Below are 17,980 nucleotides of genomic sequence, written 5' to 3' on the forward strand. Positions count from 1 at the left end.
ACTGGCATCTCAGAAGCAAATTTACACTGCCGTTTGAGCGCCATCCCTGGGTTTTCATGCAATCTAGGGGCACCATGTTCACTAGCCGGAGACAGGAAGCGTAAATCACTTACAACATTTTATTTTTCAAGCAGTCTAGAACACCCTCACCCAGTGGCTTCCCTTGCCCGGGAATGACTGCCCCCTGTTCTCATCGCCCAACAACTCTGCTCAGGCAGAGAACCTTGCTACCCCCAGTCTGGTAGGAACCTCCCTGGTCGTCTCATGCGGAACCTCCGATGAAGGCCATACTATTGCGTCACCTTCCTGAGACCCTGAAGGACAGGGCTGTCGCAAACCGATATTGTTTACAAAGCAATCCAGCACCATACACTCACCTAAAGAACTATTTCGTCAAACCCCCCCCACCCCCCTATCCTCTCCTCCACCCCCACGATATGGGCTAAAGGGCAGCAGCAGAACTGTTTTGCACTCCTAAAGTATTTGTGATTTTGTATAATGGTTTTTGTTTAATTAGAGTTAAGGAGCACTGTAACATTGTTCATTGGAGCGTCGGCGCAAAGGTGATCCGCGGCCTCCCCTGCCGATCTCCTGCCAGTAGTTTAGGCTTGCTATAAAATGCTTCTGACATGGCTACCCAGCAGTCGAACACTATATGAAGTAAAATACACACCGTGTTTCCATTCACCTAAGTTCTGCGTGCCATCTTCTGACTAACTGCTAGGCCAAACACCACACATGTAATACAAAGAGAGCAGCAGAAACATACTCCCCACAGCCACGGGGAGGTCAGGGATAATTCAGACTCACATCATCATTAGATACAGATGAAAGAGCTATTCTTGAGCCCATATGTCGTTGCGATGGAGATATTGGATCCCAGGTATCTGTATAGGGCAATCACATGTCTCTGGAGCAGACTGATGGTCTGTTCCACACCGGTTCGCTCAATGAGCTGGGCACAGCTCTTCACTGGGGATTGGTCAGTCCTTCTACCAGTCTCAGATCAGCTACAACCACATGCAGGACGTTCCTCCTCTCTGCTCAGGTTAGTGGCAGAAGCAGCTATTCAATGATGGAGAACTGTGGAGACTTGACATGAAGTTAGGAGGGCGCCCCTTCTCAGGACTCAAGATAAAAAGACCTGAATACAACTATTTTTATGCTGTCACCACTGCCAGTTCACAATGATTCAAGGAGGGCTAATAAAAACTCAACAACTTGAAATAATGTATGTAGCTTCCAAAGAATGTTTAGCATTTATTCTATCATTAAATCTTTCTTGGAGCTAAGAGTTAATATTATGATGAAAATTGTATGATTACTGTGATTACAAAAATGTAACTAAGAATTCTTTGAAATGTAATATACATGTAAGTGTGTGTCCAAATGTATTTATTTATTATGTTTCCCTGTCTTATCTGGTGATTGATTCGGAGGAGTTTTTGCACACATTGTTTGAAGATATCGAGTAATATATCTCTCCTTGATCCATAGTGGTGCATGTTCCAAAAGCCAAGAAGATGATTCTGTTTCTACAACAACCTATATAAAATTGTCATTATTTAATAATGGTAATTACTGAAGAGAAAGAAAATGTGCCACATAAAAAACAGCTGTATAGATTAGAATCCTAAATGACACACGGCTCTCTGAAACCACCGGAATGTATACACATTTCGCTAGCTTGGTGACTTTATCCCACACACAGTAGGTAAATCTAGGGAACACAACCGATGTTCAACGTGATTTAAATTGTGACGCATGCCTAAGAAATAAATCACAACCGATGACCCTCGCGTCCTTCCCTGTGAATCGAGATGGCAGTGAAGGAAACAACATTCCACCGTATGGGGCCTGTCACCGTGGACCGATACATCACTCAAAGATGGCCGCCAAGAGGCCCATAATGGCAAATTGGAAAACCTTGCATACGGCAATGGAAGGCAACTAGGTAGCCTCCGTGGCAAATGCATCCGTAATGTAGAGTTCGACCTTCAAACGTGGAGACATATGGCACACATCTGAGGTCACATGGAAATCCATCATGAATCTGTACACATATTACATTATAGATGGGGACAGAAGCTGTCCAAACGTCGCCTCATCTGCCATTAAGACATCGATAATTAAACAACTAATTACACAAGTCTGCCAGCACTTCTTTCCTCCGCTCTAACTGCTGTATTTCATCCTCTTCTCACAACTAATATTTTATTTGTGCTTAGCAACTTATTTTGATTTTCTTTGTCATTGCGGCATTTTAAAATTGTGAAAAAAAACGAAATATTTAAAAACAATTACAATCATTTAAAAAATAAAGCAGTTCAGCACGGCAGCTCCAGTTTTCATCAATCTCTTGTGCATCTGCTGAGCCAGGCTAGTAGAAATGTGCCTGAGTTTTTATTTTTGTCTATTTTCGCAGTCATGTAGTCTGTCTATGTTTAGACCTGCTGTGCCTGATTTTAGAACCAGATACATACCGTTTAATTTAACACTTTTTCTTTCACCTGATTGCGTGGACTGACTTGTTTGACTCTTCAATTGTCTATTTAAAAATATGTTTTCATTTCCCTTGGTTCAAGACAACTGTGCTTCGTACGCAGTCTCCTTGTGACAATATATTATGAAATAGAAAAAAATGAATTTAGTAGCAGATGGAAACTGCCAAGTCTACCCAGTATTCCCATTTCATGCCATATAGGGCTGCCCTAACTATTCCCCACCTACTTGAGCAAAAATTCGGCAAAAAGTGCATAGGTGTATTTTTGTTTAGTAATAATTTCCCAAAGTGATAGAAAAGCAACCCAGTAAACACGCATTATCTTATGGGCCACTCTTATTTTTTATATAAACTCGAGAGACAGAACAGAATAAATGATCTAGAACAATGTTTTTATCACCATTTTCTTGAACTAACATTTCTTAACCAGGTTTGAAATAAAGACAGATGATGTCTTTTTGTCAAAGAGAAGGATTAGGAAATGTCTTTCTCAGCAAACGTACTATGCAGGAACACGTGCCTCGTTCTGGCTTCCACTGTCCTTGTTGAATAAATATATATATATATATTCACCGAAAAAACCATAGGTTTCAGCCATGTTATAGTTAGGAATTAGCATTTAAAAAACCTTAGAAATTCACTGAAAAAAACATAGCTTCCATACATGGTATAGTTAGCTGGGCATTTCACTCATACAAAACCATTGAAATTCCCCCGCTTTAGTTAGTTCAGCTAACTATAACTCACGCGCCCGCAATGCACTGCTGATGACGTCACATATTACATCACTCATGATACATTTGATACAATATAGTCACCATGTGTAACGATAGGTGAGTGGTTATTCATAGAAAGATAAATAAATCATGCTAAGACATATATATGTATGAAGACAGCTGATATAAAAAACAAACAATTTAGCATCAGACTGGTATGGTGTGGCTGAGGGATGAAAAGTTCTCAGTTCTCAACGCACGTTTCAGCACAAGGTGTGCCTTCATCAGGAGAGCCACAAAAAATACGTCAGAAATGAACAAGATTTGTTGGTATCAAATGTATTTTAAACGATACGTCCAACCTTGCTGGGATGTCGGTGGGAAATTTAGCACTGGACTGGCGAATTTAGGATGGGGACGTGAGTCGAAATAAATGCAGACTCCCAGGCAAAGGTATGTGTAGAGAACCTGCAGAGTAATCCTCTCCTGATGAAGGCACACCTTGTGCCGAAACGCGCGTTTAGAGCTGAGAACGTTTCATTACTCAGCCTCACCATACCAGTCTGATGCTCAATTGTTTTTTTTTATATATGCTGTCTTCACACATGTATATGTCAAGTCAAGTCAAGTCAAGTCAAATAATTTGTATAGCGCGCTACATACCCAGAGGGTCTCAAGGCGCTTGAGGAAGGGTGTGGACTTACTTGTCGAATATCCAGGTTTTAAGTTGCTTTCTGAAGGCTAAGTGGTTTTGAGTGAGGCGGAGGTGTGTGGGGATGGAGTTCCAGGTTTTAGCTGCCAGGTATGAGAAGGATCTTCCTCCCATGGTGGTTTTGTTGATGCGTGGAACCGCAGCAAGGGCTTGGTTGGAAGAGCGTAGCTGGCGGGAGGGGGTGTAGAAGGAAAGTCGCGTGTTGAGGCAATCGTGTCCAAGATCGTAAAGTGCTTTGTGTGCGTGAGTGAGGAGGCGGAATGTTATCCTCTTATTGACAGGGAGCCAGTGGAGGTCTTTAAGGTGACCAGAAATGTGGTCTTTGCGCAGGATATCTAGTATGAGTCTGGCTGAGGCGTTCTGGATGCGTTGGAGTTTTTTCTGAAGTTTTACGGTGGTACCGGCGTATAGGGTGTTTCCGTAGTCCAGGCGACTCGTAACTAGTGCGTGGGTGACTGTTTTTCTAGTTTCGGTGGGGATCCAGCGAAATGTTTTTTGAGCATGCGAAGAATAATGAAGCAAGATGATGATACGGCGTTGACTTGTTTGGTCATCGAGAGTGAGGAGTCCAGGATGACGCCCAGGTTCCGTGCGTGGTCCGTTGGGATGGGTGCTTTTCCTAGGGCCGCTGGCCACCAAGAGTCGTCCCAGGCGGAAGGGGAAGTACCTAAGATGAGGACCTCTGTTTTGTCTGAATTCAGTTTAAGACGGCTGTGCTTCATCCACTCAGCTACTTCTTTCATTCCTTCATGTAGGTTGGTTTTGGCGGTGTTAGGGTCTTTGGTGAGTGAGAGGATCAGTTGAGTGTCATCAGCGTAGGAGATGATGTTGAGGTTGTGTTGGTGTGCGATGGTCGCGAGGGGGCTCATGTATACATTGAAGAGGGTGGGGCTAAGAGAGGATCCTTGTGGCACGCCGCAAATGACCTCGGTGGCTTCAGACTTGAACGGTGGGAGTCGGACTCTCTGAGTTCTTCCGGCAAGGAACAAGGTGATCCAGTCCAGTGCTTTTCCTTGGGTTCCGATGTTGTTGAGGCGTTGTATAAGGGTGCTGTGGCAGACTGTGTCGAAGGCTGCGGAGAGGTCGAGAAGGATGAGGGCGACTGTGTCTCCATTGTCGAGTAGAGGTCGAATGTCATCTGTTGCTGCGATAAGGGCGGTCTCAGTACTGTGTTTGGCTCGGAAGCCGGACTGTGAGGAGTCGAGGGATTTGTTGGTTTCGAGGAAGGTGGCGAGCTGGTTGTTGACGGCTTTCTCGATGACTTTGGCCAGGAATGGTAGTAGCGAGATGGGGCGGTAGTTTTTGAGTTCGGTGGGGTCTGCTGTGGGTTTTTTCAGAAGGGCGCTGAGTTCGGCGTGTTTCCAGCATTCCGGGAAGGTGCCGGAGTTGAGGGAGGAGTTGATGGCATCTCGGAGGTGTGGTGCTATGATGGAGTCTGCTTTGTTGAAGATGTGGTGAGGACAGGGGTCTGTGGGGATCCTGAGTGGATGGAGTTCATCAGGCGGATGGTGTCCTCGGTGGAGATTGGGTTCCAGTCAGAAAGGATGTTTAAGGAGGGTGAGGGTTCGGCAGGAGGTTGGGTGGGTCGGTCTCCGGGTTGGTTGTCAAAGCTGTTGTGGATGTCGGCGATTTTGTCGTGGAAGAACGAAGCTGAGGAGTCGCAGAGGGTTTGGGAGGGAGTGATGTCGTTGGAGTTGGCAGTGGGGTTAGTAAACTCTTTGACGATGTTGAATAATTCCTTGCTGTTTTGGGCGTTGTTGTCTAGTCGGTCTTTGAATGCTGCATTCTTGGCTGTTCGGATCAGTTGGTGGTGTATACGGGTGGCGTTTTTGAAGGCATACTGAGTGCTAGTGTTAAGGTCTTTTTTCCAGACCTTCTCAAGGGAGCGACAAAGTTTCTTGGATTTCTTAAGATCATCGTTGAACCAGTGGGCGTTTTTGCTTCCTAGTTTGATTTGGCGTTTTTTCAAGGGTGCTAGGTTGTCGGCGCTGTTGGTTAGCCATTGCGTGAGGGTTCGATGAATAGGAAGGGGGGGTTTGAAAAAGGGATGTAGAGATCTGGTCGATGGTGATTTTGTTCCAGTTTCTTCGCAAAGTAGGTTGTGGGTGGTTGTGGGTTGAGGTCTTTTTGTAGACAAAGTGAATGCAGCTGTGGTCTTTCCAATGGAGAGCTGTGGTGTGATTGAATGAGATGTGTTTGCTGGAGGTGAAGATAGGAATATTTACAACAAGGGGTGGTGAGGGACAGAGTCTCTGAATTAAGCAGAAAGCTCTCACCCAGTCAAGAGATCAGGGCTAGATCCAACACCGTTTTTTAGCTCACTGCACCATCCCAGTTTCAGAACCCGGCTGTATGCAAATTAGTCTGCCGGATTCCTCCCTCTCCGTGGGACAACACTCGCACATACCTGGGCAGTACGTGGACCTGCTGGACGGCGTTTGGACCGCCTTTGCCTTTGCCTCTGACCTCACGCCTCGCGGAACCCGCTGCGCGGGTCCCGCTTCGCCAAGGGGCGCCTGGAACTTGGGAGCTGCCGTTGTTGGGACAGACCAGGGCTAAGGGCTGTGAGGGCTGCGAGCAGGAGCGGCTGGACTCAGTTTCCCAAGAGTCACAGCTCAGCTCCGCCCGCAACACCTGGGCCGCTCTCCCTCATCGCCCCGCCCTCAGCTGACCAGTGAAAGCTGCCGGATTCCTCCCTCTCCGTGGGACAACACTCGCATATACCTGGGCAGTACGTGGACCTGCTGGACGGCGTTTGGACCGCCTTTGCCTTTGCCTCTGACCTCACGCCTCGCGGAACCCGCTGCGCGGGTCCCGCTTCGCCAAGGGGCGCCTGGAACTTGGGAGCTGCCGTTGTTGGGGCAGACCAGGGCTAAGGGCTGTGAGGGCTGCGAGCAGGAGGGGCTGGACTCAGTTTCCCAAGAGTCACAGCTCAGCTCCGCCCGCAACACCTGGGCCGCTCTCCCTCATCGCCCCGCCCTCAGCTGACCAGTGAAAGCTGCCGGATTCCTCCCTCTCCGTGGGACAACACTCGCACATACCTGGGCAGTACGTGGACCTGCTGGACGGCGTTTGGACCGCCTTTGCCTTTGCCTCTGACCTCACGCCTCGCGGAACCCGCTGCGCGGGTCCCGCTTCGCCAAGGGGCGCCTGGAACTTGGGAGCTGCCGTTGTTGGGACAGACCAGGGCTAAGGGCTGTGAGGGCTGCGAGCAGGAGGGGCTGGACTCAGTTTCCCAAGAGTCACAGCTCAGCTCCGCCCGCAACACCTGGGCCGCTCTCCCTCATTGCCCCGCCCTCAGCTGACCAGTGAAAGCTGCCGGATTCCTCCCTCTCCGTGGGACAACACTCGCACATACCTGGGCAGTACGTGGCCTGCTGGACGGCGTTTGGACCGCCTTTGCCTTTGCCTCTGACCTCACGCCTCGCGGAACCCGCTGCGCGGGTCCCGCTTCGCCAAGGGGCGCCTGGAACTTGGGAGCTGCCGTTGTTGGGACAGACCAGGGCTAAGGGATGTGAGGGCTGCGAGCAGGAGGGGCTGGACTCAGTTTCCCAAGAGTCACAGCTCAGCTCCGCCCGCAACACCTAGGCCGCTCTCCCTCATCGCCCCGCCCTCAGCTGACCAGTGAAAGCTGCCGGATTCCTCCCTCTCCGTGGGACAACACTCGCACATACCTGGGCAGTACGTGGACCTGCTGGACGGCGTTTGGACCGCCTTTGCCTTTGCCTTTGCCTCTGACCTCACGCCTCGCGGAACCCGCTGCGCGGGTCCCGCTTCGCCAAGGGGCGCCTGGAACTTGGGAGCTGCCGTTGTTGGGACAGACCAGGGCTAAGGGCTGTGAGGGCTGCAAGCAGGTGGGGCTGGACTCAGTTTCCCAAGAGTCACAGCTCAGCTCCGCCCGCAACACCTGGGCCGCTCTCCCTCATCGCCCCGCCCTTACCCATTACCCAATTGTATCCTAGGCCATAAGTAAGTGCACGAACACCGCTGCGCGGGAGCGTCCCGGGAGAAGCCCGGGACAAGGGCGGGACCGTCTTTGGCCGTCAGTGGCCGAAGAAGGCTGGGCTGGGCCCACTCTCTTGATCCCCCTTTGTGTCACAACTAAGGCAATGCCTTCGCCCCCACCACGGGAAACCCCCTCAAGGGATGGCGCCTCCAGCTCTGGGACTTTGGATAATTACTTTAAACCCACTAAAGGAGAAGCGGACAAGGAAAGCTCGCTTGAGAAGCGTAGGGTGGAGCGCAGGCGCTCCATTGAATCTATGAAAACTAGGCCCTTGACCGATATCATTCCTTATCCCACCACTCAAGAGGAAGGCACTCCACCCAGCAGTCTAATTAAATCGACACTCGAGGACTTCCCCGTCTTACTAAGGGAAATTCCTTCTACTTCAGGGATAGCGCTTGGAAAAAACACAGAGCCAGCCCCTCTTGAGTTCTCCCATACTCCTGTTAACCTGGTAACTCAAACCCCACCTACGCAATTGGCTAATAAGAGCAAGTCCAAATTAAATGTAGTGGCGGAGTTACATAGGCCCCCACCCAGTAAACGTGCTCGGAAAACAGTGGGGGGGCGGGGGAAATCCAAAATATCACATCTTGACTTTGGCAAGAAACGCACAAACACCGCTCTATCGGGGAAGCCTACGGAGATAGTGCCTACCATTCTACCGCCTATGCCCCCAAACCCCAGTATAACGGCCACCACTAAAGAACCAGAGGTAACTTCATCAAACTTAAACCTCCCACTCTCTGCCAAAGGGAGCATTGAATTCCTACTCCGCTCCCTTTTGCAGCCCATTACCGACAGCTTAAAAAAAGTCGAGATCAGGCTCACCCTACTAGAAACTTCTCTTACCACTTTGAACACTCTAGTAAGTAAGCAGACAAAGCTAGTGGGAACCCATTCCTTTGCTGGGGATCCTTCCAAAGCAGAAGCTGCAACTAATGCCAAAAAAGCCCCCCCCAGAAACCCGCCGCCTGCCCCCTCCTGCAACCCCTTATGGCCATCCAACTCCAGGCACGGCACAATAACCAAAGCAACAGACCTACCCACCCAGTGGACCTAGCCTCCCATAGCTCTCAAATAGAGTCCTCTGGAATACATCAAGATCAGGTTAACGCCACCCCGCCCACGCCCGTTTGCCCAACTCCCAGACCACGAAGGCCAGACCTCCCGCCTGAAGCTAATAGATTAATGGTGGTCTTAGCTGGTGCCCCCCACTTAAGATCAGGGGAAAATGAGGACTACCAATCCCTTAAGAAAAAGGTAATCAAATGGCTTAACTGGAACCGACCCTTGCCATCCCATTTTAATAATGAAATCATCATGGTGAGAAGGGTTCCATGGCTAGGGAAGACCAGGAAAACCATAGTGGGGGACTGTATTATGGTAACCTTTAAGGATCCGGGCACGGTACGACACATTTGTGGAGGAATGAACCGATCCCTTGATTCCACCATACAGACCCTCCCAGTATCTTTTTTCTTCCCCCCGATTCCCAGGCACCAGGTCCCAATACACGATGACTGGACAAGGGTGGAACACAGACGTAAACACAAAGGCTTTCTACAACGCCCGTACTTCCAACCGCCGGAAACACCTTTTTGCGATTTTAATCGCTTTAACTGCCTGAACGGTTTGGATGGGGTCGACTGACTTACCGTCTGTAAGACAGTGCCAGGGGTCTTGGGCTCCTGTGGCCCCCTGGAACCCCCCACTGTGTCCTCCAGTTCAATTTCTGGCCCCCTGAATGATCCAGCTGCTTCAGACTATGGCAGAACCGAATCTTCTCACCCAGCCACTGATGGGGTAGTTGTTGCTGAGGGGATAACTACGGTTCCTTTCCTTGTGGGCAATGGTGCGCCAAGATCACCGGTGCCACATGCATCTTTTGCTGCCCCCACTACAGGTCCTGCAATTGAAGTGGGGCATGGACTCACCTCCTCCAACCCTCATGGTATGGCATCTGCCACCTCCGAACATTTGAAGATAATTTCCTGGAACATCGCGGGATTAGCTAACAAACTGGAAGAGCCGGCTTGGGCAAAGTACATAGAAACTGGTGACATATGCATGTTCCAGGAAACTTGGGCCAGAGAGGACTACGGACATCAAGGCTATTCGTCATTTTTCATCCCAGCAAGGTGGGAAGGCAAAGGCCGCCCATCAGGGGGCCTTACGACGTGGGTTGCTGCGCACCTGGGCTGTGTGGCCACACAGCACCCATTCAACTCTGATGACATCCTTGCGGTCTTATTAACATGGCCAAACAAAGCTAACCTCCTGCTGGTCAACATCTATTCCAGGCCGATGGGAATGGCAAAAGAATCATCGACCTTTGATGGACTCTCGAACTTCTTATCTGAACTGTCGATTGATTCATATTATGTGGTGGGTGGGGACTTTAACTCTCACTTTGAGCCACTCCCCGGCCTCCAGGAAGGGTTCTTATCAGAAGAAGAAGTTAGGTGGGCAGTACCATGGGTTGATGTGCCATCTCCGAAAGCTTGGACCCCACTGGCACTGCAAATCACTGCCCTTACGTTAAGGTTTGGACTCAGAGCGTGTAATGGGCGAATTAAATCCGATATACCAGGTAAAAATACTTACAATCGGCGGGGAAGAGAGTCTCATTTGGACTATGTCCTGGTCCAATTGGCGAGATGGTCAACAATACAGGACTTCAGGGTAATAGACAGGTTGGACAGTGACCACAATGCCCTCGAGTTAGACCTTGCCCATCCAGCACCTCAGGCCCCAGTGACCCATGAGGAAGGGAATCGCCCCACGCTCCTCCTAGATAACAGTAGGAGAAGAATTAGGTGGGAGCATATGGTCACAAGCAAGGATAAACTCCCACTGCTTTATGCAGAGATTACTCCCATCCTGGAAACTGTTGGGGATCTTGACAGTGTGGCAAATAAAATAGATATAAGGAGCAAACTGTTTGTTGCCCATGAGGAACTTATAAAAGTTGCGGCACCCCACTTTACTCGTAACATACGAAAGCCAAGGGAGAGGTGCCAAGGTAAAACACAATGGTATAATGTAGCCTGTAGACGGGCCAAAACAGAACTCCTTGGAGCAATTAAGGAGGGCACAGGAGGGGAACGCCTTAAGCAACGCAGGCAAGCTTACAAGAAGCTTCTTGCTCAGGCCAAAATAGAATGGGAGGAAAATCAATGGGAAGAACTTACAAAGGCCCTAGCAATTCAAGATCAACGCCTGTTCTGGAGAATTGTGAATGGGGGATCAGGGAGTCTACACTCGGCAGTGGAGCCTAACATAGCTCCTGGAGTGTGGCAGGCCCACTTCCAGTCCCTATATAGCGCTGAGTCCGGAGAACTCCCTGCGCCAATTGAACCGGAGAGGCTGGGCCCTCAGGCGGATCCAATAACACTGAGTGAGGTCACTGCTGCTATTACAGGCCTGGCTTCGGGGAAGGCGCCTGGACTGGATGGGCTACCGGGAGACCTGTTCAAGCAGGAGCCCACCGTCTGGGCGCCTTACCTCGCTGCTCTTTTTAACGGTATCCTCGGTGGGATGGAAATCCCTAGTACTTGGCTGGGGGCTGAGGTGGTCCCGATTTTCAAAAAGGGATCCCCCCTCCTCCCAGCCAACTACAGACCGATTAGTCTGATAGACGTAGCGCAGAAGCTGTTCGGTAGGGTTCTCCTGAATAGGCTTCAGGACTGGATAGAGGAGGTGGGCGCCCTCAGTCCCTATCAGGCAGGATTTAGGAAAGGGGTATCGACTGTGGACCAGGTTTTTAGAATCTGGTCTATTGGAGGACAGTGAGGTTCGAGGGCGGTAGTTTGTACACGATTTTCGTGGACCTACGGGCCGCCATCAACCTCGTGCCCAGGGGAAAACTTTGGATCATCTTGGCAGGGATGGGCGTACCACCAGATATTTTATTGACCTTGCAGAGGTTGCATCATAACAATTATGCCCAGGTGAGGTGTGGGAGGTCGGGGGAACTGACTGATAGATTCCCCGTTGGCAGAGGGGTAAGACAGGGCTGTGTGCTGGCGCCGACCCTGTTTTGCCTCTTTGTCAACGGGGTAATCGCCCATCTCAACGCCACCGACTACACATATGCCCCCAAATTAAATGGCAACAGTGTGCCCGCAATAATGTTCGCGGACGACACATTGTTAATATCTAAAACACCCATGGGCATCCAAAGGACACTCGATGCCTTTGTGGCCTTCTGCCAGGATAGAGGGTTGGAAATCAACGCCACAAAAACCAAATATATGGTATTGAATCCGAGCCCCAAACAGCGCCCGAATCCCCAACTGGGAGCAGTGCGGCTGGAAAGAGTAGCCACGTTTGAATATCTCGGCGTGACGCTCAACGAAAATATGACCTGGGGAACCCATCAGAGCAGGGCTAACCTTAAATTAGTGCAAATTACCGGGGGTATATCCCGGATGATAACTGGTTCGACCTACCGCCCACTGGGGGCCTTAATTCAGATATATAAAGCCCAGGCCAGGGGGGCGATCTTGTACGGGGCTGAATTGTGGGGCCACATTCCATGTCGGAACCTGTCTTCCACGGAAAATAGGTTTATAAGACAAATAACCGCACTTCCCCCTAGCACTCCACTCCTTCCTCTGAGGCTTGATCTAGGGCTACGGCCACTTGCCGACGAGATAAGTCTAAGACCCATTGCCTTCTGGCGCAGGCTATGGAGCGGCGATGATCTCGCCGACTATAGGGCCGAATTGGCCGAACTATTAAAGCACCCCAAGGCGCTCAGTATTCCCTGGGTCAAAAACATCCAGTCAATTTGCACCGATCTGGGGCTCCCTGAATTGTGGACCGAACCAGTGAATACAGCACCAGGAATCTCTAAGAGATCCCTGGCGAATCTGTATCACGAACACAAAAGGGCAAGGGCCTTAGCTACCCAGACAGAGGGGTCCCTCTCTTCCATATTCCTGCAAACTAAGGATCTCTACAGATTTGAGAAGGCTTTCGATCCCATATATCCCATACTCACCAGAAAGCTATTTCTCCAGTGGAGATACGGTACATTGCCTTTTCGGTCCTTCTCAAGCACCTGGTTACAAGTCCCTTCCACCAAATACTGTCCTCTTTGCGTTGATAAAGAGGAAAATGATTTGCATGTGATCTTTTTCTGCCCAGCCTACAAGGCAGCCAGAAAGCATTGGCTGCTTCCCTTGATTAAGAATTTGGGTGGCAGGGAATATACACCTATGTACAGGATTTTAAAATCCGATGTTTCTGGCCCAACCGTTTTTGCACTTTCCAAATTCTTTACGAATGTTTGGTATACGCGTATTCGTCTTTTAAAAAATGCTGGGTAGACTTTAGAATCACTTCAATTCTTAATAACTGTTTTTATTGTCTGTGTTGATCTTAAAATCATGTATTGATGTTTTAACAAATCTGATAGAATTCATGTGATTTTATTGTATGTGCATCTTTTATGACCATATGGTCGAAATAAAGATTGGAAAATGGAAAATGAAAAATGAAATGAAATTAGTCTGTTCCTGTCCCAGTGCATGATGGGAACAGGGCAAACCAAACTACAAAAGCCAATTCTTACACTGGGAAGGAAACAAGCTCCCGGGGACCGGTTTCTGGCATTACAGCCGTCTTCGGCCCGGTTTGCTTGAATCCTGATGGTGCAATGAGCAAGGGTCTGATTTGCATATAGCCAGTTTCTGAGCTGGGATGGGGCAGTGAGATAAATAACGGTGATGGATCAAGCCCTGATCTTTGGACTGGGTAAGAGTGGTCTGCTTAATTCAGACACTCTGTTCATCACCACCCCCTTTTCTAAATCGGAGGTGAAGATAGGGTCAAGTGTGTGTCCAGCGTTGTGGGTGGGGGTGTTTACAAGTTGTTTGAGTCCGAGGTTGGCGAGATTGTCCAGAAGGGTGGTGGTGTTGCTGTCGTTACTCTTTTCCAGGTGAAAATTGAGGTCTCCCAGTAGAATATAGTCCTCGGAAGGGAGGGCATGTGGGGTGATGAAGTCAGTGATGTCTTCACTGAATTGTGCACGGGGTCCTGGTGGTCTGTAGAGGAGTGTGCCTCTGAGTGTGGTTTTGGGGTCGGTGTGGATCTGGAAGTGAAGGTGTTCGGCGCTAGCGAGGTTGGCGTCTGAGCTAGTTGAGATGCGGATGGAGTTCTTATGGACGATGGCGATGCCTCCTCCTGTTTGGTTGGTGCGGTCTTTTCGGATGATCTTGTATCCGTCCGGGATGGCTATGGTGATGTCTGGAGCTGAAGAGGCGTTCATCCAGGTTTCTGTGAGGAAGGCGACGTCTGGAGAGATGGTGTCAAGTAGATTCCAAAGATCGATGGCGTGTCTGTGGACCAATCGGGTGTTGAGCAGGATGCATTTAAGGTGGTTAGTGTTGGATCTCTGTTTGGTGTTTTGAGGGTGTGGTGTGGGACTTGGTGCAGTCGAACTTGCAGGAGTGGCATGTGAAGGGTCCATGGGTATGCCCCGGTGAAGCTTGGGCACAGTTGGGGAGTGTGCCCGGGTTAAGTGCTAGGAGGGTGGATGAGTTGTATGTAATGCGGGTGGGCTGGGATTTGCGGGGACCAGGGGGTCTAGCTCTGGGCGCGGTCCAGGCGCGGATGGGCGTAGACGGGCTTACCTTTGGCGCACCTTCGGCGCGGCCGCAGCGCGTGGACGCTGCACGTTGGGTCATTGGTCATAAATGGAGAGAAGAGGGGGGGGCGGAGCGTGGGAAGGGCAGCTGGGAGGCGGTAGCGAGGAGGGTAGGTGGGCCAGGGGAATGAACAACAGGGAAATGGAGGGCGGGATAGAGAGTCAAAACGGGGGGGCAGGAGGATTGAGGGTCCGAGCAACAGCAGGGAAATATTACCAAAGTAATTCAAATAGCAGACAAATTAAGAATTCAGCGAACCCAGCGCACAACGTAAAAATGCTAAAGGCAACAATTACAGACAGCAACAGGCAACAATTGCAGACAGCAAAGTCGCGCTATTAAGGATGACTGCAGCGCGATGCTCGGCGCTATAATCTGGTGAGGAGCGCTAATCAAGCTGAAATGCACACGATACCAGACACCAGCGTGGTCGAGTCAGTGGCCAGGGAGGGAGCGGCCGCTTCGGATCGGATCCGGACGGTCACAGCTGCAGAGAGGAGGAGGTGATCTCTCTGTTTGTGGGTGGGAGGGGCAGCTGGGAGGCGGTAGCGAGGAGGGTAGGTGGGCCAGGGGAATGAACAACAGGGAAATGGAGGGCGGGATAGAGAGTCAAAACGGGGGGGCAGGAGGATTGAGGGTCCGAGCAACAGCAGGGAAATATTACCAAAGTAATTCAAATAGCAGACAAATTAAGCATTCAGCGAACCCAGCGCACAACGTAAAAAAGCTAAAGGCAACAATTACAGACAGCAACATGCAACAATTGCAGACAGCAAAGTCGCGCTATTAAGGATGACTGCAGCGCGATGCTCGGCGCTATAATCTGGTGAGGAGCGCTAATCAAGCTGAAATGCACACGATACCAGACACCAGCGTGGTCGAGTCAGTGGCCAGGGAGGGAGCGTGGGGGGAGCGGCTGCTTCGGATCGGATCCGGATTCGGATGTCTTAGCATGATTTATTTATCCTTCTGTGAATAACCACTCACTTATCGTTACACATGGTGACTACATTGTATCAAATGCATCATACATTAATGTGGTTAAATACATGTTTGTGTGTTTTTTATTATGTGTTATTTTTAGAAAAAAATCTTAATAAAAGAACCTTGATGTTTTAAAAATGTGTTCGCACTGAGTTTGGGTCATCCCCCATTTATCTAGCTATGTTACGGTTAATGTAATTTGATTTCTAGTAACTGCCTAGGAATTTGTTCGCATTGTAATATTACCCTGTCCTAGGAGTTCACACACCATACAGGGGGTCTTTGATAATTTCATGGTCAGTGACATCACCAGTGAATGTGTGTCTTTATGAAAAAAAAATATTTTTTATATATGTATATCTAAAGGTCGATGGAAGAATAAATGGGTAAATAAGTGTCTAAATGGATGTTTTTTTTGTAAAATTGATTGTATACCTGACTTATTAAGTGTATCTTAGTGAAAACATGTATTTTTTTTTTTTGGTGAACCTTTATTTGTAGTACATGTGATTACAGATATGGGCCTACAACCATCACGGCCGGCCGCTAGACAAAATCAAAACATTTGTAAGCAATACGCATAGTTGTATCAGTTCGGAGCCCAGGATAATACAATGACAGTAACTAGTTTGGAAGCGGACCCAACAACTTGAATCAGGATTTAAAAGGTTCATTTTCAAATAAAGAACTAAGAAGAAGTGCCGCACAGTCGCACCCAGTCCCGCGATAGTGTGCAAATCAGGATATTTGGAACAGTAGCAATAAGGGGAGGTATCAGGGGATAAAATATACATATCAGAAGAAGTGGAAGCACAACCCCATCGTGTAACGAGTCTAAACCCCGCCCCTCAACTCCAAACACATCGCTAGGAACATGGGCGACGACAACACTAAAAGAGAAGAAAGACTAAAGGGCCATAGAAACAAATACTAATCTAACACCCATCCCGCAACCCCCCACCCTGCACACCCGCAGAAGGCCATGGCCTACCCCCCAGCCGCGTGCCTGTCGCCCTAATAGAACCCGATATATAGAAAGATAGGGAAAAGGAAGAAAAGAAGAGAAAATAAGCGGAGGAGGGCCCTCATCGCGCCGCCCGGCCCCGCCCTTCACCCCTACACTACGGAAATCCCAAAAAGGAAACAATAAAATAAGGAAGAATAACAAATCCCGAGCACAAGAACAATGAAATATCGATCGAAGATACACACTGCACCGTCAGTCAGTAATAAAGCAAATAGATTGTAGGCCACCTCATCCCTGACCCTGTTTGGCAGTAATACCGCCCGTAGTCCTCTCATTAATCAATGTGAAGCACAGTCTTGAGGGTCCAAACAGAATGGATGGGCCCAGACGAAGCAAAGCCATAAAGGAGCATAGCAATCCAAATCCATCCAAATATAGATAGCAAAGATCAGGCAACAACAACGCCGGTCCCATGAACCTCCCAAAGCTGGCAAATAATAAGATCATCCAGGAGAGCAGAGTCAAACAGTCCGGCCACCGCCGCGACACAGCCAGGCCAGTCCAAGGAGTAAAACAGCGCTCCACCCCCAGCCGCCAGTCGGACATGTGTCCCAAGGATACAGCCATACGAGCAATCAAGACGGTACGCACGGGCACGGGAGCCCGGTCTTCAAGCGGCCCAAGGTGCCCCCGAGGATCCGAAACCTCCTCATGGAGACAGCAGCAAGTTTATCGGCCGACCCCTGGAATAGGACCGTGGCCTCCATAGATGGCGAAACAGCAATGGCGTCCATCCTTGCACCCAGGTCTCGGACATGGCAATCAATGGTCTTGTGCAAAACTGTTAGGGCAGCCAACACGTCCCTGGGTGTGAACTCCGTCATGCGTTGCGAGCATCCCGGCCCCATCCTTGCAACAGCCGCCAGACCTGGACGTGAGCCGTGGAGAAGGGCACCAGCCGCCATCTTAATCCAGTCGGCCCCGTCCCTCTTCACCATATTCAGGGACCAGGCCTTACTGTGAGGGCACCGCGGGATGCGTCCCCAGGGCAAACGAACTGTGGGGCAGGGTCCGGAAAGGAGAGCCACCAAAAGACTAAAGTCCCGCCGGGCCCCGGGAGTCGCCCGCCTATGTCGGGGACATTCCTTGGCTATGCCCGGGCAACAAAATTTGGGGAGGGGGCAGGAGTCAAGCGCCCCCTCCGATCCCGCGCCACCACACTGCCCCTCAAGGGTCCCCGTCAGAGGCACGGGTTTTCACCGCTGGCAGCGGTCCTTCATATCATCGGCCCCCACCGGCAGGCTCCCCGCCGCCATCAACGGCCGTTGGTGCTGCAGCTATGGCCGGAGGCTCCGCCTAATCAACGCCCCAGTCTCACCCTCGCGTGGGCCGCAAAGCAGTCGGGGATAATTCCCACGATCGGCGGCACGCAGGAG

The sequence above is a fragment of the Lissotriton vulgaris genome, chromosome 2_2 (genome assembly GCF_964263255.1).
Source record: "Lissotriton vulgaris chromosome 2_2, aLisVul1.2, whole genome shotgun sequence".
NCBI classification, from domain to species: domain Eukaryota; kingdom Metazoa; phylum Chordata; class Amphibia; order Caudata; family Salamandridae; genus Lissotriton; species Lissotriton vulgaris.